The sequence below is a fragment of the Lithobates pipiens genome, unplaced genomic scaffold, assembly GCF_037356315.1.
Source record: "Lithobates pipiens isolate NorthernLeopardFrog02 unplaced genomic scaffold, aLitPip1_a1.2 Scaffold_27, whole genome shotgun sequence".
NCBI classification, from domain to species: Eukaryota; Metazoa; Chordata; class Amphibia; order Anura; family Ranidae; genus Lithobates; species Lithobates pipiens.
The window spans coordinates 157,522,837-157,546,038 of record NW_027507788.1 but is presented as its reverse complement, the minus strand read 5'-3'; the positions used below and the strand labels follow the sequence as shown (position 1 = coordinate 157,546,038).

Here is a 23,202-nt window from a genome sequence, read left to right as displayed (position 1 = left end):
ACACATGGTCACACATTGACGTACGATGAGCTGAGAAAATCAAAGTTCAATAGCCAGTGCAGCTCTTCTGCTTGATGCCGAGCATGCGTGGAACTTTCTGTGTCGGAATTGTGTACACACGATCAGAATATCAACAGATTTTGTTGTCGGAAAATTTTAGATCTTGTTCACAAATTTTGTTTGTAGGAAAATGTCAGATGGAGCCTACACACACATTTCCCATCAAAAAATCAGACCGTGTGTATGCGGCATTACTGTTCTGGACCCCTATAAGGCTGCTTTCACACTGATGTGCTGTGGTTTGCCAGCAGTGCACTCTCTGAAAGTGCATGAAAACACCTGCATTCAGGAGCTTTGGTGCACTTTCAGAAAGTGCACCAAACACGCATAGGGTTGCCACCTTTTCTTCAAGTCAAACCCGAACACTTTAGCGGCGCACTACAATCTTTTTTTATAGAATGAACTATACATATATTTTGCTACTAAATAACATTTCTAATCATATGAAGTTAATAACAAGAGTTCTCTTTTACATCAGAGTCCACAGAGTTCCTCTTTACATCTGAATTCGCAGAGTTCCCTTTCACTGAAAGCAGGGGGGGGGGGGCTCTGCAGACTCTGGTGTAAGGGAGAACTCTGGGGACTCTGACATAAGGGATGCGCTGGGAACCCTGATCTAAGGGGGAATACTGAGAACTCTGATGTACCGAGAGGACTCTGATGTAAGGGCAAAGACTGTGGCCTCTGGTGTAAAGGGGAACTCTGATATAAGGGGTGCTCTGAGAACCCTGATTTGCCTTAGTGTACTTACTCAGAGGCAAGAGAGTGAAGGGGGGAGACTTCAATCACAGATGGATGGATGGAGAGATGGATGGTGAGCTCACTCACCTCTTGACAGTCAGCACCTCTCATCCAGTTGGAACTGAGGCTGCCCTTTTCTGAGGTACAGTGCCAGGGATTGGAGTGTGGGCAGACAAAGAGGGGTAGGGGTGGGGGGGAAGAGGTGCAGATCGAGCCCTCTCTCCTCTCCCATCTGTATGTGTTTGGGGGGGGGGTTGTTAATGTTGGCTTTGGGGAGTGTAAAAGAGAGTAACAGACATTCTCAGCTTAGACAACTGCAGCCAGCAAACCTGCTGGGAAGCCATAGGCCAGTCTAAATACTGTGTCCGGGTTGCAGACAGTCTGAAACCTGGACACATGATTCCAAACCCGAACTGTCCGGGTGAATCCTGGACAGGTGGCAACCCTAAACACGCAGGATATAATAGAAGTCTATGACTAAGCACAGCAAACCTGCAGGAAAGCTGCAGGTACACTGCAACGTGGTGTGGGCAAACTGCAGCACATCAGTGTGAAAGCATCTCTATACTATTATGTCCAGTGTACTGCTTCACACTGACCAAAAGATCTCTTCTTTCCTGCTCCTGGCACCACTCTGGAGACCACTAGCCTAGAGGTGGAATGCAGTTGGTATCACTCTATATGGGACAGGAGCCAGCACTACAGTGGAGTCCTCGGCAAATGCAGCTTGTGCTCCCTATTACAGCTTCAACTTTACAAGTAGTCACTCTGCATTGCACTCTGATGCTCTGGAATGGAAGGTCAGCAAGTTCAGACAGCAATCTACAGGTTGCTGACCTCCACCATCGAGTATACACACATACCCAGTTGAGCTTGGAGGTTTTCAGTGGGGGTGTCCTGGTGTTCCTGGACCTGGAAAAGGCCTTTGACTCTATTGCTTGGACATATATGCAGCATGTTTTGGAGCACAGGGGGTTTGGCAAACCTTTCTTAAATAAATTGATTAAAAAAACAGCAGCAGTGGCCTTCGTGCTACTATATATAGAAAACACAAATATGAATAAACTACCAAATAATGTAAATCAAATGGTAAAATAAAAATGAAAAAGATATTCACAAACCACAGTGCAAACAATTCAACGCTAAAGTGTTTGTGATAATTCCAAAAAAAAAATCATATTAAAAGTGCTAGAATAAATGAGTGCACTGAAAGTGTCAAAAACACCAATGCCCCAAAAATTCACCCAGGATTACCAAATATATATATATATATATATATATATATATATATATATATATATATATACGGTATATGTAAATACCTGGATGACACAACTGTAAAAATGATGAATGAAATATAATAAAGTGCAACATAGTGCTAAAAAAAATGAACCTGCAGCAGAATCTAATAGCGTTCACATAACACTAGAAAGTAAATAAATAAATAAATAAATAGTGACCCTACGCAATGGTATAAGTGCATAACACTAAAATAACCTATAATAATATATAAATGTGTATAAATAAACAAATATATAAATAGTGATACGAAATCGTATAAAAGGCACTCAAAAAATGTCCATGGATGAGAGAAATATGCTCATAAAATTTTAAGCTTATTCAATAAAATTATATTAAAAGTCTCTAAAATGCTATTCTTATGCTGTCATATATAACAAACTCCCACAGAAGTGAAGAAAGCACACTGATAAAAATGTAATCCAATAATGAGCTCACAGAACTCTCACCTCCACTCCTTAGTTATGTCAGCATCATTTTGGATAGCCTCCTTGCTTGTCTCAATATCTGCCACCAGGGAGCCTTCTGTCTCTATAGCTCCACGGCTTGGTTGTATCAGCATAAGGTTGTGCTAGATGGCCTCCTCATCTATTCCGGTCTCTACCACCAGGGGGCCCTCTTTCCCTACAGATGGTTCAATACATGTCGAGCCACCACATCCACATTTATATCTATTATTATGTGAAGAGGAAAAAAGGGGATGCCTCCAATGGTGTAATATATTAAAATCACAAACTAAATTTATTAATAAAACAAATTGGACTCTTACATAAAACAACAAATTAAAAGCTCAGAAAAAAGTAACCGCCTGGCGTTTTCCGCCAGTCTCACTTCACTTCCGGGATTACGAAGCTCCACTCCTGGCCACTCCCTACGCGTTACGTCAACCACATGACTTCAGGAGAACATCAGTGTGAGTTTGCTAAATACCTTTTCTCATCAGCAGAAATATAGTATTCTTGTAACTTCTATCAGTATCTGGTTAAAAAGAGAAAGAGCGTGAGTGCTACTTCATTAGGCTAGCTCCGAACGCACGCTCTTCCCCACTCTCTCTCCAACCAGAAGTGACATGCATCGCAGTCTGTGAGCCGTCCTGAGTGTCTGAAAGGACTGGGAACCAACGGTGTCCCTGGACACTTCAACTGCCTCCTCACCAGTGAGAAGATCGTCTTCCCCATGAGCGGGTGAACCACATTATTAATCCCACATGCGCTGACATCTCATACATCTTGTGAGTTACCAATTGTCTTTTATGGAATAAAATGTTAATGTGCTGCTCTCCTTCTGTCTTTGCCTTCCACAGAGTTACTTCTAGCCTGTCACAAGCTGGCAGACATCCACAGACAGCTAATCTAAGAACACTTCAACCGTCCTTGTGCCACAAATGTACTCCTCCATATGAACTCATTGTGAAAGAGAGTTCTATTTACCCACTCTCTCTTTATTCAACTGAGCAAGCGCACATGATTGAATGTACTTTCTCTTACCATTGGTGGTTCATGACTGATTGAAGCAATAACCATTTCCCCAGCATTGGTGGTTAGTGGATGGCTGTAACAATAAACGGCTCCCAGGATTGCTGATTTATAGCTGGCACTCCTCCCCCACTGATACCTGAGGTCTCTTCTGGTTATCAGAGGGAGACTGCAGCAGCTCTAATGATTGAACTATAAGATGACCAACAGAATGCCACAAAGCTGCCTGCACCCTTCTCCCTCTGCTAGCATCCAATTGAGTACGGGATAGAGGCTTCTTTCAGTGCCAGGTGCCAGAACACAGAAAGCAATCCAGTAACTGGCACACCACTGCCACTCTGCCTATGGTACCAGGGCACCCTGTAAATGGTACACTTCTAATGTGATCGCACAGTGGAGCCTACTCTCTTTGGGGCACATGTACACATGCATATACACATGAGCGTCTGCAGAACTTTTTTCAGAGGGTGGGCATAATTTTAAGGTCACCCATGCTCCACCCCTTTTGACAATGTCATTGTCATGGTCAGAGACTGTGGATATAGTACAGATACACCCAGATACATTACACCCCCATACACACAGATAGATTACACACCCCATACACACAAATACATCACACCCCCATACACCCAGATACATTACACCCCCATACACACAGATACATTATACCCTCATACACATAGATTACACCCAGATACATTACACCCCCATACACACAGATTACACTCAGATACATTACATCCCCTTTACATTACACACAAAATGATTAGTATGGAGAATTCCTCTCCAATCAATTTCTATATTACTTCAGATGACATTAGTGAGAATTAAATGGATTACTAACCCCAGAAAAGGCAGGTGGAAGGCTCCAACAACAGCTGTACATGCCAAGCAGCTCAAATGAGGCTGGAGCCCCATGTGGTGGGTGTTCTTGGGGCCCCTATCTAGAAGGGAGCGCTGGGCCTCTCACACATATCCAGGCAGAGCACACGTAGTCAGCAGTCTGAGCCAAAGAGGAGGAGAAGAGGGGAGAGAAATCATCAGTGATCTGGTCAGGCTGAGCATTAGCAGACGCTGTCTAGGCAGCAGGTGAAAGGTAACAGGCAAGCTGCCAGAGAGCTTTTCCTGCCTCTGGCCGCGCTGCCTCCCCTCAGATTAGGGGCCGCAAACACAATCACTACCTGACACTCCATGTTGTGTATGTGACTCCTGACTCCTGGGACATGCAGCGCAGCGCCCTCAAATGATTGTGTGCACTTGCCTATAGGTAGCTCCAGTTTTGCCAGGGGGGGCACTTAACCCCCTTGCCCCTACCCGTGGACGCCCATGCATATACGTAACACATCATGCATGCTCTCTTGGGGGGAAATGAAGAAAAAGACAGCAGAGAAGAAGAGAGGGAAAAAAAGAAAAGAAAAGGCATGAGAGGAAGAGGAGAAGAAAGAGTAGGAAATAAAGGAGAATAAATGCGGGGAGTAGAATGGAGGAGAAAAGAGAAGACAGGAGAGAAGAAAGGAGGGAAAGGGATAAGGGCTTCTAATATAACAAAAAAATTAAAATAATAACATATTCAATGCTCACTGTGGCAATGATTACATTCTTCATGTCCTCAGTCCTATGTATTAGTACTACAAATGGCCATATACAGCTCAGAAATATTAGCTGAGAGCTAATATACTCGATGCCTGTCAGAAACCATGAATCAGACCGAGACAGAAGTACAATAAAATCGCACTTGTTTATTTAATAAAAATAAAAAGTTAGATAGAATAAGTGCATTCAAAGCATAGCCAGAGTCCAGTAACCGGATAGAGTAGTCAGCCAGTCCAGAGTTCAATAACCAGATCGGGTAATCAGCCAGGCTAGAATTCAGGGATCCAAGTGGAGCAACAGCATAGTATCCCTTTACAGGCATACTATACACACCCCCCAGGTACAAAGTTTAAAGAAATATTACACTTTTATTGTTTCACTTTAAGCATTATTAAAATCACTGCTCAAGAAAAAATGGGCGTTTTTAAAACTTTTTTTTGCATTGATATATGTCCCCTGGAGCCGGACCCAGGTCCCCAAACACGTTTTATGACAATAACTTGCATATAAGTCTTTAAAATTAGCACTTTAGATTTCTCCCATAGACTTGTACAGGGTGTTCCCCAAATTGTTTGCTGTTCGGTGAACAGGAAAACAGGCAATGTTCGAGTCGAACATGAGTTTGACTCGAACGCGAAGCTCATCCCTAATGCTCAGTAATGAGGGGTTTGTTTGGAGGTTTCCCAAGCAAAGGCTGAAAGTTCTCTGAGTGATTATGATTCAGTTGTGTTCTGCACAGCTTTTAAAGAACAGAAGCCTATTTAGGCTTTATGTACACTGGCCTATATTTACTGCAGCCTCGGGAAAACGGGAAATGCAGTAAAATCGCAGCATGATTTTGCTGCTGTTTTGCGTTCCTATCCTGAAAGTGATTCTTCCGCATTCAGGAAAAAGAGGTTGAAGCTCACCTAAACATGGCAGCTCCTAAACTCTGCTAAAAGCCTATGTGTATTTTGACACATAGGCTTTTATGGAGTTGAGTTTAGGAGCTTTGGCAATAAAACACCAAAAGCTCCTAAACACAAGTTTAGGAGCTGTCAGTGTAGGCTAATGTACATGAAGCCTTAGACATGCCACCTACAGTATTTATTTGCCCAAGGTGAGTAGGCAGTCTTGTGAACACACACAAGATTGTCAGTCACAAACCTGCTTCCAAAATCTAAAACACAGCTTTTCATAATAGAGAATAATAACACCGCTGAGCACACATAACCAATAGCCAGGTGTAATCAAAAGTATAATATATATGATGTATAGTATATAATGAAATTAATACATGAAATTGGGCACAAATAATTCTAATAAGATAAAGGTAATTAAAGGTAAAATACAATCTACTGGTGTTCTGCAGTACAGTGTGTCAGTTTACCTGAGGCCAGGTGACAGTTGCACACCATTGGGGTCAGGAGTGCAATGCTAATATAGTGGACCCTATGGCTGATGGCTGCAGATGGAACTCTGGGTGGTTTAGGAAAGCAGGTCCACTAGAGCACCAATACGGATTCCACTGGGAGCTAGGCATAAGATTCCCCAGAGTCTAAGAGCCAGCAGGTGTTCACCAGCGCCTGTTGAGGATGGAGGATGGACTGTGGTGCAACTGGCTCCAGGTCGTGGCCCCCAGGGTCTCCCAGCTCACGCTCACGGTAGGCTACAAGAGGATAGAGAAGAAAAAGCAGCCCAGTACAACAAGGGATAGTCAGGAGATAAGCCAAATGTCGGGGCAACTAGCAGACCAGGATAGACAGAGCACACACCAGAGGTCAGGGTAACAAGCAGGCAGGTAAGATAGTAAAAGAACAAGCCAGGATCGGTAACAGAAACAAACATAGAGCATATAGCAAGCAGGAGACAGGAAACCAAACACAAAATATTGCTTTGGCAAGGCAGGCTTGGACAGCACGGTGTTAAATTGTATATCATGTACAGGGGTGGACTGACCAGTCGGTCATTCGGGCGCCGCCCGAGGGCCCGAGGCCATTAGGGGCCCAGTTTCGGCCACTTGAAGCGGCTGTGCCTGTATTACATACCGTGATCATGCCGATTATAATACTGCTAACGGCGCACTGCTCCCGCCGGCCCCTCCTTCCCTCCCGTCCATCCCAGGCAATGTCACGATGCATACAGTACAAGCACCTGGGACGGACTGGAGGGAAGGAGGGGCTGGCGGGGAGCAGCACGCCGTTAGCAGTATTATAATCGGCATGATCACGGCATGTGATACAGGCACAGCAGAAGAGTGGAGGGGCTAGCTGGGAGCTGCGCCGTTATAAGAATTATCGGCATCCGGTAAGTGAAGCCTGGGCCTGCCACAAGTGATAAGTGATGGGGGGATGGGGATTGGGGGGGCGGCGGTACAGATGCATGGGGCCCCGGTTCCCCCCACCCCACAGTCCCCCCCTCTGTAAATGTCTCCCTGTGTGTCTCCCCCTGGGTGAGTGTCCCCCTGTGTGTGTGTCTCCCCCTGTGTGTGTGTCGCCCCCTGTGTGTGTGTGTCTGCCCCTGTGTGTGTGTCCCTGTGTGTGTGTGTGTCTCTGTGTGTGTGTGTCCCTGTGTGTGTGTCCCTCTGTGTGTGTGTTTCTTCCCCTGTGTGAGTGTCCCCCTGTGTGTGTTCCTGTGTGTGTGTGTGTCCCTGTGTGTGTGTGTCCCCATGTGAGTGTCCCCCTGTGTGCATGTGTGTCCCCGTGTGAGTGTCTCCCTGTGTGCGTGTGTGTCCCTGTGTGAGTGTCCCCCTGTGTGTGTGTGTGCCTTCTCCCTCCAGTGACCTCCTGTGTGTGTGTATGTGTATGGTCTCCCTCCTGTGTGTGTGTCCCCCTGTGAGTGTCTCCCTGTGTGCATGTGTGTCCTATGTGAGTGTCCCCCTGTGTGCGTGTGTGTCCCCGTGTGAGTGCCCCCCTGTGTGCATGTGTGTCCCCGTGTGAGTGTCCCCCTGTGTGCGTGTGTGTCCCCGTGTGAGTGTCCCCCTGTGTGCGTGTGTGTCCCCGTGTGAGTGTCCCCCTGTGTGCGTGTGTGTGTCCGTGTGAGTGTCCCCCTGTGTGCGTGTGTGTCCCCGTGTGAGTGTCCCCCTGTGTGTGTGTGTGCGTTCTCCCTCCAGTGACCCCCTGTGTGTGTGTATGTGTATGGTCTCCCTCCTGTGTGTGTGTCCCTGTGTGAGTGCCCCCCTGTGTGCGTGTGTCCCCCCGAGTGAGTGTGAGTGTCCCCCTGTGTGTGTGTGTGCACTCTCCCTCCAGTTTCCCCCTGTGTGTTCCCCCCCCTGCCGTGTCCCCGTGTGCTTTCTCCACCCCAAGTCTCCCTGTGCAGGTGTGTGTGGCTTGAGTGTGGCACCCAAGGGGCCCCATGAGCTTCTATTTCCCAGGGGCCCCATGAGTTGTCAGTCCGCCCCTGATCATGTAGAGGCTAGGGTTGAACCATACTGAGGGAAGATTACTTAACCATGCAGGAGTGAGAGTATGAAGGTATTACTGGTGATTCATGACGAAGTGTCTGGTTTCATAAAGCAATATACACTCTTATTTAAAGGGTCACATGTGCCCTATATATTATACAGCTGTTCTAAACCAATATCTGGTACGGAGGGGGGGGGGGGCAGAGATGCAGGAAAGGTTAGACAGGTACTGGTAGTAGAGGACTCAATTATTAGGAGAACAGAGAGGGCAATCTGCCATAAAGACAGTGGTAGCGGAACAGTATGTTTTTTTACCTGGGTGCTTGGGTTCGTTACATCGTGGAGCGGGTGGACAGATTATTGGGTATTGGGTACCAGCTGTCCTGGTACACGTTGGCACCAATGACAAAGTGAGAGGAAGGTGGAGAGTCCTACAAAAATGATTTCAAGGACTTGGGGAATAGATTGAAGAAAAGGACCTCCAAGGTGGTTTTGTCTGAAATACTACATGTTCCTCGAGCCACACCAGAGAGGCAGAAGGAGCTTAGGGAACTAAACAAGTGGGTGAGGAACTGGTGTAAGAAAGAGGATTGTCAGTCAGTTACCAGCTTTTTAGTAAGGACAGGCTGCATATAAACGGGAAAGAAAAATGGCTACAAAGTTGGAGGGGCTTTTAAACTAGGTGTTGGGGGGAGTTCTAATGAAGTGACGGTCAGCAGTGAGCAAAGGACATAGGGTAATAGTGGAGCCAGTTGTCAGAGAAATGGCTGTGTTGTGGACAATCACGCCAGTAACCGCCATGGTAGCGCCAGATGAGTTTCCGTGCGTTTATGCGCACAAAGATGCAGCCAGTTCAGGGCAGTCTGTGTACGCCAGTGTGTGTGCATGCTGTGACAATTGTAGGTGCACCCCCCAGCCTATTTAAACCTGCCACTGACACTTGCAGTCTGCTGGATTATCAACAGCTTCCTGTGTTCCTGTGCCTTGTATACCCTGAAAACCCCTGGCTTGACCTCTGCTTGGATTGGCCTGTGATGCTGTCTCTCTCCTCGCTCTGGCTTTGGCCCGGCTGATTACTCCTCGATTCTCTGCCCTCTGTGTATGACCCGGCTTGTTCCTGTACTTCTTTCGGGCTGTCTCCTGATATATGACCCCTGGCCTGGTTGTGGACCCTGCTCCTGGTTTTTCCTGCTGCTTCTTACTCAAGACTTCTCTTCACACGGCTGCCCACATTTGCTACCCAGTGCACTCCAGCCATCTTCTGTCAACCAGCCAGCCTGCAGCATTTCTGGCAACCCCTGCACCTTTGGGCACCGTATCCGCTGTATTACTCCCAGGGGAGCACTGCACTCAGCTACAAGGGACACCCTCTCAGCAACCCGGCCTCACACTAGAGACTTGACACCAGTAGTGATAATATAGCTGGAACATTTAATGAAGGGGTGAATGAGTGGTCAAATCTAAAAAACAAAGTATGAGAAAACCTAAGGAGAAATTAATATGCACCCATACAACACTGAGAGGAGTATACACAAATGCCAGGAGTCTAACTAACAAAATGGAGGAACTGGAGCTGCTATTACACAAGGAAGACTTAGACTTTGTGGGAATAACAGAAACTTGGTTTGACAGCTTCCACAACTGACTGGCAAATATTCAGGGGTATTCCTTGTATCAGAAGGAAAGGGAATGTATAAGAGAGGGAGGGGTATGTCTATATATCAAAAACGAAGTAAGGGTGATAGAGAGGAGTGACATTGTGAATGGAATGATGGGGAGGTGGCATCCATGTGGGTAGAACTCTCTCTCACACTCCCCCCTCTCTCTCACACCCCCTCTCTCTCACCCCCTCTCTCTCTCTCCCTTCTTTCTCTCTCACACACCCTATCTCTCTTCTCTCTCACACACTCACTCCCCCCTCTCTCACCCCCTCTCTCACCCCTCGCTCTATCTCTCTCTTTCTCCCTCTGTCTATCTCTATCACCCCCTACCTCTCCTTCTCTCTATCACCCCCTCTCTGTCTCCCTGTATTTCTCCCTCTCACGTCTCTCTCCTCTCCCTCCGCCCCTCTCTCTCACTCCCCCTCTCTTTCTCACTAGACATGTGCAGAGTAAAATATTTCGTTTCGGAATTTCGTTTTCGTCCGAAAAATTTATTTATTTAGTTACTCCCGAAATTCGCTTTTATTTATTTAGTTTTTCGTTCAAAAATTGCATTCGTCCGAAAATCCACATGAATTACGGTCGAATCTGTCTTTGAAGGCTTATGGTGTCTGTCGAATGTATAAAGAAGATTCAACGGAGCTAGTATATAGCATACTTCGTGTGAACTTTAGAACCCTATTAAAGTCTATGGGACTCCAACATTCAAAATCTAAAGTACTAATTTTAAAGGCTAATATGCAAGTTACTGTCCTAAAAAGTGTTTGGGGACCCGGGTCTTGCCCCAGGGGACATGGATCAATGCAAAAAAAAGTTTTAAAAACGTTTTTTTCGGGAGCAGTGATTTTAATAATGATTAAAGTGAAACAATAAAAGTGTAATATTCCTTTAAATTTCGTGGGGGGGGGGGGGGGGGGTGTCTATAGTATGCCTGTGAAGGGGCTCATGTTTCTGGTGCTTAGAACTGTCCCTGCACAAAGTGTCATTTATGCAGGAAAAAAAGTCCTTTAAAATCACTCGCAGCTATTATGAATTGTCGGCTCCCGTAATACAGAGAACACTCATTGAAAGTCATTGATAAAAAAATAAATAAATAATAAAAAAAAAAGCATGGGGGTCCCCCAAATTCAATTACCAGGCCCTTCAGGTCTGGTATGGATATTAAGGGGAACCCTGCCTCAAATTTAAGAAAACATTTGACGTGGGGTTCCCCCTAAATATCCATAACCAGACCCTTCAGGTCTGGTATGGATATTAAGGGGAACCCCGCGTCAAATTTAAAAAAAATTGACGCGGGGTCCCCCTAAAAATCCACACCAAACCCTTTATCCGAGCACGCAACCTGGCAGGCCGCAGGAAAAGAGGGGGGGACGAGAGAGCAGCCCCCTTCCCTTCTGAACCGTACCAGGCCACATGCCCTCAACATTGGGAGGATGCTTTGGGGGGTCCATGACCCCTCAAAGCACCTTGTCCCCATGTTGATGTGGAGAAAGGCCTCATCCCCACAACCCTGGCCGGTGGTTGTGGGGGTCTGCGGGCGGGAGGCTTATCAGAATCTGGAAGCCCCCTTTAACAAGGGGACCCCCAGATCCCGCCCCCCCCTGTTTGAAATGGTAAGGGGGTACAAAAGTACCCCTACCATTTCACAAAGAAAGTGTAAAAAATAGTTAAATAAGACAAACACACTTTTGAAAAATTCCTTTATTAAAAATAAAAAAAAATAAAAAAAAAGATTCCAGCGGTGGTAATACACTCTTGCTATCCAGCGACGGATGATATCTCTCCAGCGATGGTTGATCTGATCGAGCATAGCGAATCCATCCATCTTCTGTCTCCACTGAGGAGACACTGCGGGATCCCTGCGGCCTGACGTTTGTTATATGCGGAGGGCGGGGCCACCCGTCACCTGACCCTGCCCCCCTCTGACGCAAGGGGAAACCCGGGTTTCCCCGTGACGAATGGGTGACCCCACCTCCTCTGATGTAACGGAAACCTGCCTGTGTTACATCAGAGGGGGGCGGGGTCACCCATACGTCACAGGGAAACCCGGGTTTCCCCTTGCGTCAGAGGGGGGCGGGGTCAGGTGACGGGTGGCCCCGCCCTCCGCATATAACAAACGTCAGGCTGCCGGAATCCCCGCAGTGTCTCCTCCGTGGAGACAGAAGATGGATGGATTCGCTGCGCTGGATCAGATCATCCATCGCTGGACCCCGGAGATCCGTCGCTGGATAGCAAGAGTGGATTACCACCGCTGGAATCTTTTTTTTATTTTTAATAAAGGAATTTTTCAAAAGTGTGTTTGTCTTATTTAACTATTTTTTACACATTATTTGTGAAATGGTAGGGGTACTTTTATACCCCCTTACCATTTCAAACAGGGGGGGCGGGATCTGGGGGTCCCCTTGTTAAAGGGGGCTTCCAGATTCTGATAAGCCCCCTGCCCGCAGACCCCCACAACCACTGGCCATGGTTGTGGGGATGAGGCCCTTCTCCACATCAACATGGGGACAAGGTGCTTTGAGGGGTCACGGACCCCCAAAGCATAGTCCCAATGTTGAGGGCATGTGGCCTGGTACAGTTCAGGAGGGAGGGGGGGCGTTCTCTCGTCCCCCCTCTTTTCCTGCGGCCTGCCAGGTTGGGTGCTCGGATAAAGGGTCTGGTGTGGATTTTTAGGGGGACCCCACGTCAATTTTTTTTTTTAATTTGACGCGGGGTTCCCCTTAATATCCATACCAGACCTGAAGGGTCTGGTATGGATATTTAGGGGGAACCCCACGTCAAATTTTTTCTTAAATTTGACGCAGGGTTCCCCTTAATATCCATACCAGACCTGAAGGGCCTGGTAATTGAATTTGGGGGACTCCCACGCTTTTTTTTAAATGTATTTATTTATATATTTTTTATCAATGACTTTCAGTGAGTGTTCTCTGTATTACGGAGCCGACAATTCATAATAGCTGCGAGTGATTTTAAAGGACTTTTTTTCCTGCGTAAAAGACACTTTGTGCAGGGACAGTTCTAAGCACCAGAAACATGAGCCCCTTCACAGGCATACTATAGACACCCCCCCCCCCCCTACGAAATTTAAAGGAATATTACACTTTTATTGTTTCACTTTAATCATTATTAAAATCACTGCTCCCGAAAAAACGGCTGTTTTTAAAACTTTTTTTTCATTGATACATGTCCCCTGGGGCAGGACCCGGGTCCCCAAACACTTTAGGACAGTAACTTGCAGAATCTTTTCTCTCTGTCAAATCTTTTTTCTCTGTCGAATATTTTCTCTATATAATCTTGGACTAATAGAGGTAAGGTTAGGCACATTCGACCACAGGTTCTATAGACACAGATTGTTATTGTCAGAGTCATGTCGAATCTCCTATTCTATATCGAACTGTTATAACAACTAAAATGAAAATAAAGCCTTTATTTATGGCGGATCTTTCGTTTTTCGGATTCTGTGCTTTCGTTATCATTTGTCAAATCTAAAACGAAAATAGCTGAAACTCGGACGAAAATGCATTCTGACGAAAACGAATGCACATGTCTATTTCTCACACTATAACTCTCTCACCCCCTCTTATTCTCCCCCCATATCTCCCTCTCACTCCCCCCTCTCACTCCCCTCTTTTACACTCTTCCTCTCTCTCACTTTCTCTCTCACCCCCTCTCTCTCACTCTTTCTCTCTGAGGGAGTGAAATGTGTTGCCATGGTATAGACATGAATCGGTATGCCGTGACTGTGACAAACAATGAGCCGGACTGTGGAATACATAATGAAATTAGGCCAAGACTACTGGGGCGTGCCTGGACAAATCAGTGCATCTCGGATGCTACTGGATTCGAATCTGGGAATTGAAATGAGTGAAATGTGTGAGGTGAGTGAAAAGAGTGAAATGATTAGCCATGACAGAGGCACGAATTGGCATGTCGCAATTGCGATGGACAACGAAGTGTGGTATGGACATGAAGCAAACACCAACTGAGACATCCCGGAATGAACCAGTGCAATGCGTACGTGAATGGGTTTGAATCAGAGTGAGGTACGTAAAATGAATGAAATGTTTACGCATGATAGAGGCACGAATCGGTGGCTAAGTACTATGGCTATGTGCAGGGTTTCTTTAAAGAATGATTCGCAAGTTCTGTATCAGGGTTTGGGCGACACCAGATGCGTTTAGCAAATGATGATGCATGAAATTAAATATTTATATGAAACCCTACCTGTGACAGCCGAGCCAGACACGTCGTACAAAAAAGTGCGAACGGAACAAAAAGCCGTGGAAAGTTTCGAAACGTGCAACTCACGAACGCCATTGATTTGGAAGAGTTGGCCTGGTGACGTAATCGTGCACAGGAAACTGACAAAGACCACACACGATCGGCTGTTTAAATACTGCCCGGGCTCCTCCCATAAATTCAGGCCACTATACTGGCCTTCTTACACACACTGTAGTTGTGTGACAATAGCGATTATATTTTTGCTATTTTCACACTAAAGTTCCTCCTTCGCCAGGAGGCAAGTCGTGAGACCAGTTTCCTGATTGGCCAGTGCGTCAGGAGATCCTATTGGATGCCTAGCGCTTAGCCGGAAAAGAGAGGAGACACACAGTGGAGGAAGCTGCTGGAGAAGCGGACACCGGAGCTGCTTCCCACACCTCACCGCACACACGGCAGACAGGCCGTGCTGGAGAACATCACAGCCCGCCATCTAGATCAGGCAAGTGCCAGACCGCCTGCTGCCCAATCTAGGGTGTGGTAGTGCTTGCGCCGCCGGCCACCCCAAGGGGGGAGTGGTTGTTTGCTTCCCCCCAAAAAGAAAAACCCACCAGCCGCCACTGCTCTATAACTTATACACAGACTAAATAATACACACTTATTTGTTTTGTTTTTTCCACCAAAGAAATGTAGCAGAATACATTTTGAGCTAAATATAGGAAGTAAGATTACTTATTTGAAAAATTTTATAACAGAAATTAAGAAAAACTTTTTGGTCTTTTTTACTTTATATATAGTAAAATGTAGTATAGTAAAAAGGAAAAACAAAAAACGGGTGATTAAAGGGGTTGTAAAGGTAAATGTATTTTCACCTTAATGCATTCTATGCATTAAGGTGAAAAAACATCTCCCACTGCCGGCGCCCCCAGTTTTACTTACCTGACTCCTCCAAAAGTCCCGCGCTCGCCCCAGAAGCCCTCTTCGCCGCTCAGCCTGGCCGCTGATTGGCTGCAGTGGATGGATTGAAAACAACGCAGCTATTGGCTCGCGCTGCTGTCAATCACATCCAATGGCACGCCAGGGGCGGGGCCGTGTGATACAGTGAGCGGCTATAGCCGCCGGCTGTATCACAGGAGCGTGCCCGCAGGTGCTTCTCACCATGCGAGGGAGCTCACATGAACGTGAGAAGTACCTGCGGGAGGAAGCAGAGACAGCCGCTGAGGGACCTCAGAAGGTTCGGGGCCACTCTGTGCAAAACGAGCTGCACAGTGGAGGTAAGTATAACATGTTTTTTATAAAAAATAAAAATAAATAATACCTTACAATCCCTTTAAATAGTACAAAACAAGCTCTATCTATCTAAAAAAAATCATGTAAATACAGTGCTGCATGACTGACTTCAAAGTTTCACAGTGCTAAAAACTGGAAAATGGCCCAGACTGGAAGTAGGGATAACAATCCAGTCTTCAAGTAGTTAAACAATCCTTTGCTCTCCCGTTAAGGCTGTGAGAAGACTAAATAAAAAATATTCTCTTCTGTTTGGCAGATGATCACAGTGCAATCACCTGAGGCTGATACTAGTAAAACACCATGAGAAGACAGGAGACACTGGGGGTTGCTGCCAGGGATACATCTTTAGATTGGAGCCTGGCCCACATAAAATCTACTATGTACACAGCTTTCATCCCAGAGCACTTTTTGATATGTATGTTTTTGAGAAATTGCTGACTATTAGCAATGAGGTAAGAGTTTGCCACTACCATGGGTTCCCAGAGAATCGCGCATGTTCGAGGTTCTCAAACCTGGCAAAATAATGTGGGACTTCACTGGGCCAAATTCTTTGTAACCATAATGAACTTCATAATCTTTGAACTTAAAGTGTAACTCAACTTTTGTGAGGACAAAAATAGCAAATAAAATAAAAATTAATATAGCATATACAATTGCAACACAGGTCATTTTGTAATTGAATATAATTAAAAATCACCTTTCCATTTCAATCTGTAGCAGCTGTAATTTTCTGAAAATACAATGCAATATGGCTACCTGGAGGTGTTCTGTACACAGAATGTGTAATAGACACCCCCGAAAAACATAATTTCCTCTTTGATTGGCTCACCGATTTTCCCAGAAGTCTGAAAGATACAAGTCAGATTTCAAGCATCTCCTGCACCAAAATTGGCCACATAAACACAAACACACACACAGGGATTTCTTCAGAACAACAAGATGTAGGAATCTGCAGTTTGTTATAATCCTTGCAAGGTACATAGATCACTCAGGGGTGAATGGTTTTTTCTCAAAAAAAGTGAAGTTACTCTTCAATAATAAATGCTTTATGTGCCAGTGATCTCATTATAAGGTCCATATTACAACAGCGGACCGTTCGGATCCACCTATCAGTTATTCAGAAAAACTCTAATTACATACTTTAGGCTCGGTTCATATAGGTATAATGCAGGAACGCTGCAAATCCACTGCAGGCTCCCACATTTCACTTGACTCGCAAGGCAGTTCACACTGCTTTATGTAAACCACCATGTAATATATGAAATATGAAATATTACGATATTTCAAAGTCTTAAGTATATGTTGAAATCAATCAATTCTTGTGAGACGAATTTCCTTAATTAGATCTGAGTCAGCGTAATTCAAAAATGTGTATTTATTGTACACATTTAAATACAAAAGGATGCTTACAAAAATAGTACAATGATAATCATTTGTATAAAGTTATTGCATGTATGGAATAACCCTTTGTCTGCAGTGAAGAGAGATGTATCAGCTTGCCTGCTTTTGGTCTTTCAAGTACATCTGCCTCGTGGCAAGGGCAGGAAAACAACAGGAACTTCTCCTTGTGTGTGTAAAATTCAAGAGCCCCCCTCCTCCCAGCACTCCTCATTATATTAACCAGGCTCTAATCTCCCGCCCGAAAGATAACTCCTCCTCCACAGAGGTGGGGGCTAAGGGTGGTTGTTATAACAGAGCTGACATGTGTTAACACTTAAACCACAACTCCACAGTCTAATGACAGGATGTGAGGGAGAAGGAATAATTTAGACTTAGAGTCTAGAAAAACATTGTCTCAACTTACATAGGCCTTCTCACTTACACATAAAATGACTTTCTAAAAACATATATATAATGAACTAGATAAGTTTACATAAACAATATCACTTACATAGCCCTTGAAAGTATATATAAAATATACAATATTCATCAAAATCCTGACAGGTTTTAAATATTTACTTTTCCAGCTATGCAAGCCATAACACAGAATTAATTGATTCAAGGTTTTGCATTCACACAGTATGAGAATATGGGAATATTATTATCCTGAATAAAGTATAATAAAGCCAATTAAAATTTAGATATTAAGAATATAACATTCCCCTCTGAAATATGAATACTAATCATATTTTTCAGATTAAAAATTCATCCATCATCATTCATGTCACATTCAAACAAACATTGATTCAATAATTCCAAATGCTTTGTCCTGCACAATTGGATTCATACCTTCAAAATGCATTTTCCTCTTTAATTTACTTTGTAACAAATCATCTCCTTTCTTAATATCACTTCTAATTCGATTATATAATTTTTTCATTCTAAACATTAAACATAACTGGAATATAAAGAATAACATGATAATAATAAAAATAATTACAATAGGATGTGATAAAATATTTCCTGCTGCTGAAGTTATCGAAGTTTTTCCCCACATGGATACACTATTACTAAATCTTTTCCACCAATTACTTCCTGAAAATTCTGACCATTGATGTGATATTTCTTGCAAATTACCTTGTTCATGTTTAAACAATACTTCTGCATTCTGCAATTCCTTAGCCAAAGCTATTAATAAACCTTGATCCTTTTGAATTATATTTGCCCATTTTTCCCATGGAAATTCATCTATTTGAGAAATATTATACTGTGTAGGAAGAGCGCTAATATTTTTCATAAACATATTTGTTAAATTTATTCTCAATCCATTAATACTTATTGCAACAATATCTCCTTCTATACAATACAACCCTTGATTTAGGTTTTCTGTATTTGTACAAGAAGAGAAAAAAGTTTTAACCCTTTCTGTATCTGACATAATTTGAAAACAAACCTTCTTTTTATCTACACGAGTAACTAATTCAGAATTAATTTTATTTTCAATTCTTGCTGAACATAATGTATGATTATGATAACAAGAATGAAATATGCTTTTATCTTGATTAGGTAAACATATAATTTTAGACTGGAATTGTAAACATGATGACAAATCTAATTGTTCTAATTCAGAATTTTCATTGTTAAATACAAAATCTGTGTACTGTAATTTATAGTATAATAATTGTGTATTACTGACAGGTAATCCCAAAACAGTGATTGGAACCAAAATTTGTTCTTTTCCGGCTATTGGAATCATAGAAGAACTATAACATATGTCCTGCTTGCATCTTATCCATTTATTTACCCATAAATCTGTATGATTTATCGCATATAAATATTCTTTGGGCAAATACTGTAAAATGCCAAGAGGAGTTATTCCACTCTGAAATGCTTGCGCAATTATTTTAAAATTAGTGGAATATTCCGTTTGAATCTCTAGACATGCTCTGGCTATATGAGAATGTTGTTCACTTCTCATCAAATCAAGAGTAATATTTTGAAGATGTAAAATAGATGGACCCATTATATTAGCAGTTTTAATTACCATATTTTCTAAAATCTGATTTAAATGTCTTTGTATTTTAATACCGTTACTTCCCACTAAACCAGCGGTTTCTAGATCAGACTTTAAAGTATTAATATCCATACTATTTGTTATACTCCCGATTGTGCCAATCCCTCCTAAAATACCTTCAACAATACCACGCTTATTTCTGTTATAATTTCTATTATTAATTCCAAACCATCTCTCAATACCCAATTCCATATTAACCAGATGTCCTTGACATTGTGGAAACCTTATAGAAATTTTCCATTCTGAAACATTAAAGTTCCACAAAACAATGACAAACTTTCCCTCTCTCAAAAGAGTTCTGGATTGGAAATGGTTAATCTGAAAAGGGCTTGCAGAGAAACTTTTCTTATTGACACATGGAGTTTTCCTTGGAGACATAACAACAACACTTGCCTTTGCACATTTCACCGGATAATTTTCTATTGATATGCAACATTTATATATACCAGTATCATTCAAAGATACTCTCATTTGTTGATAAACAAATGTATTATTAATCCAATTCACATTACCAAAAATTCCTTTATGAATTATGACAGTAGAACTATAAAGAAAACTACCCAAAAACTCATCATTCCTTTTCCAAGTCAACAATGAATTTTGAGGTAAAGATATTTTTGTATCACATATCAAATGCAAATTATCTTTATCTTCCATAATTTTCAAAGATTGTGGGAAAATATTAATTTCTGGAACAATCTTATCAACTATAAAGATATCAATTTTGACCCTTATTTCAGTAAATTTTCTTATAACTTTAAAATCCCATGTTCTTACAACGTCTCCTTTTTCATCTCCAATGATGTTTAAATATTTTGGATTTAATATCTTTACAAAACTTTGAAAAAGATAATAAAATTGATCAAAGGAATAAAGTATTTTCCCAGATCTTGTCATAATATTAGTAACATCTCCAGACCAGATTGTTGACTCATTACCCTTTAAAAATATAGACCAGAAACTCCTCAACAATATGTTACACTCAAAAGTTCCGGTTTTGTTATTTAGTCTATAAAATCCCTGCATTTTAACAAACTTTGTTTTGGATTCTATTTTAACTTTGATGTCAATATCATTGCTGTGAATGAAATACAATTGTAAACAACAACGATATCCATCACCAATACATAAAAATCCATACAAATCTTCTGCTGTATTAATATCAACATCTCTAAAATTATGATTTTTATCATATGCACTAATATCAATAACTCTATCATTTTTGTCCTTTGTAATGATATCAATGTTCTTATTTTTCAGTTCATCTGCATTGATATCAATGTCTACATCTCTCTTATTTCTGAATAACATATGATCTTTGTTGTGTAATTCTTCATTCCTGTTAGTCTTTATATAACTTGAGCAGTTCTTGATATATCTTATCACAAATAAAATTGTCACTAGGGAAAAGATGCATCCTGTAGTGATGATACACTTTCTCTCTTTAAAACTTTTCATTTGTTGTGCTGACATCTTTTTTTCTTTTGAAATACGCACTTTCTTCAGATTCGATTCTTATTTTTAATTCCTGAAAAAATAAAGGCAGCATCATTATCTTGGAATATAAAATTTGTTATACCCACATTTTTCTTTCTACATACTTGTTTCACTGAACTGAGAAAGTATTTGTACCCCTTGAACATCCCAAAATGTCCATGGACTTTCCCAACTACTTTTCCATGTTTCAACTCCTGAAACTCTGTGACGTGCATTTCACCATCTCTGGGTGTGGCCTCACATGTAACAATTCTTTAATCATCTTTTATCTTTTCTGTGTTAGACTTGTGTCAACAATATCTAATTTTATCTTAAATAAACCTTTCTGTTCCTGGTCTACTTAATAGACCGCTTATCTTATACAAAAGATAATTTTGGTTTAACAACAAAATAACAAAATGTTACAAAAAACAATATCAATTGTAAAATATCAAAAAATAGATTATTCTGAAGATTAAATCCGATATGTGCGTGGATTTAATAACAATCCTTCATGATATATATGTGTCTTGTGTGTGCTGGAGAAAAAATCTCCCTGGAATGTGTGCCCTCCAGTAATTGACTGTCTCCTCTCCTGTTACAAAATTCTACTCCTAAACACCAACTCCCACCTTTTTCCTTTTTAAGACTAGCTTAAAAGTTCCGCTGGGCTATATTGTTCCACAGAATGAGTATTTTCCCTCCCACCTTTCTAAAACAATGGGTGTCTCATTCTAAATTCCTAAGGGTTGCTATGAATAACCCTTTGTAAAAAACCATTTTAAACATACACAAACCTTTTTACCTTATCAATATATATATACAAATTATTTCTTATTCTCTTAATCAAGAAACATTGTAATATAAAAACTTATATTTTTAACTAACAAAGACACTTTTTATCATGAATTAACTTTCTTTTTCAAACTTAGAAATATGAGGAGAAACCATTTTGTAACTTTTCTTCAACCAATTATAACTCCACGAGGCAATACACACACCATTTTACTTTTTCTTTTAAACTCAAAAGGAGAATACTTTGTAGCATCAGAAATTGTGCTTCTTACATCCATTAAGAATAACTGGAACAACATCAACCCAAATATTTCCTTTGTCCAACAACCTTTATCAATCCTAGATTTAATTATCCGATACATCCTCACAATAATACCTACAAACTGTGAATGTTATCATACATGAAATCTCTGTTCTATTCCCTGATATTACACATTCTCTGTCACAACTGAAGTTTGCTGATATATCCCAAACTAGAAAAACATGATTATTCAACCTCTAAACAATAGTTAAAGCATCATCATTAGTGAATCCCACCTGTAGGTGCTGTGAACTATAAATACACAATAATCCTTTTTCGTCATGACACAAACTTATGGTCTAATGACCCAAATAATAACTTCGTGGCAACCTATGAGGACTGAAAAAAGCGTTATATCCTTTTTTTCCTCTGAAATTAAAGGAATATGTGTGTCCACTTTCTTCACAGCATTAATTTATACCATATCAGGTTGGACTACTAACTCTCCATGCAAAAGCTGCTTCCTTTGCCAATAAATCTGCTGTTCTATTACCTACAGATAACTCATTATCATCTTTTTATGTGCTGGAATTTTTACAATAGCATATGCAAGAGGATTACTCTCTGCAAGGTCAAAAACTACTTCTAATGTCTCTTTCTGCACAAGAGTCTTATTGGATGAATCCACAAAACCTCTACATAGATAACGTACAACATATGAACTATCACTATAAATCACTAATGAACCTTTCTTCTCTTCCTTGTCAATACTATCTCAATATCTTTAAACAAACCTGTATCCATTTTGGTCTGACTCCAAAGACTTTTATGTGCTCTAACTGATTGTTCCAATTCGAGATTGGTTCCTGTGTGTGGCCAATTAAATCTGAAGACATGTCAGCGACTGCTGTACAAATACTTCCAACGTTACTGTACTTTGAGGAATCTATTAACATAGATTTGGGCCTAGATGAATCTTTCCATATAGTAGAATTACTTAAATCAATAATCCAATCTAATTTACTAATCACATCCATGCCTAAAATATTCTCTGTATTTTGGCAACACCATATGTCTATATTTGTTTTCTATTCATTCAATTGCTAATTGAGTACCATGCTGACTGAATACAAAACTTTTCAATGTTCAGCTTGAACAAAACAAAAAATAAAACTCAATACTCATGACAATGACACATTGATAAAAAAATAATAATCCAATAGATTATCCTTGAAAATATTAAAATTATATCTAAGTCCTCAATAATATTCCAAACGTCAAAACCAAATCTTTTTAAACTCATATCAATCCTTATTCATAGCCATTAAACGTCAACCAGAAAATTCTTACCATATCTGCAGTTTAATTTAAGGACTGCTGACTGTTTTCAGAGTATTATATGCTACATAATTAAACCTTTCCTGTCTTAATGAACTATTTTCAGTTTGCAATCTTTGTCTTTGGGTCTTAGAAGAAAAATGAATTTGCTTATTATGACCTCTATACCTCAGATT

The 23,202-nt window shown here is 41.7% G+C and overlaps 1 long non-coding RNA gene across 1 annotated transcript in view; it reads right to left on the bottom strand.

The window, feature by feature from the left end:
• LOC143934278 (uncharacterized) overlaps positions 1-4,616 on the bottom strand; it is a 99,627-nt gene extending 95,011 nt beyond the window's left edge. Inside the window, exon 1 of the long non-coding RNA XR_013263241.1 lies at positions 4,423-4,616. This is a non-coding gene — a long non-coding RNA (uncharacterized LOC143934278). The remainder of the gene's footprint in view (positions 1-4,422) is intronic.
• Between the last annotated feature and the right edge of the window lie 18,586 nt (positions 4,617-23,202).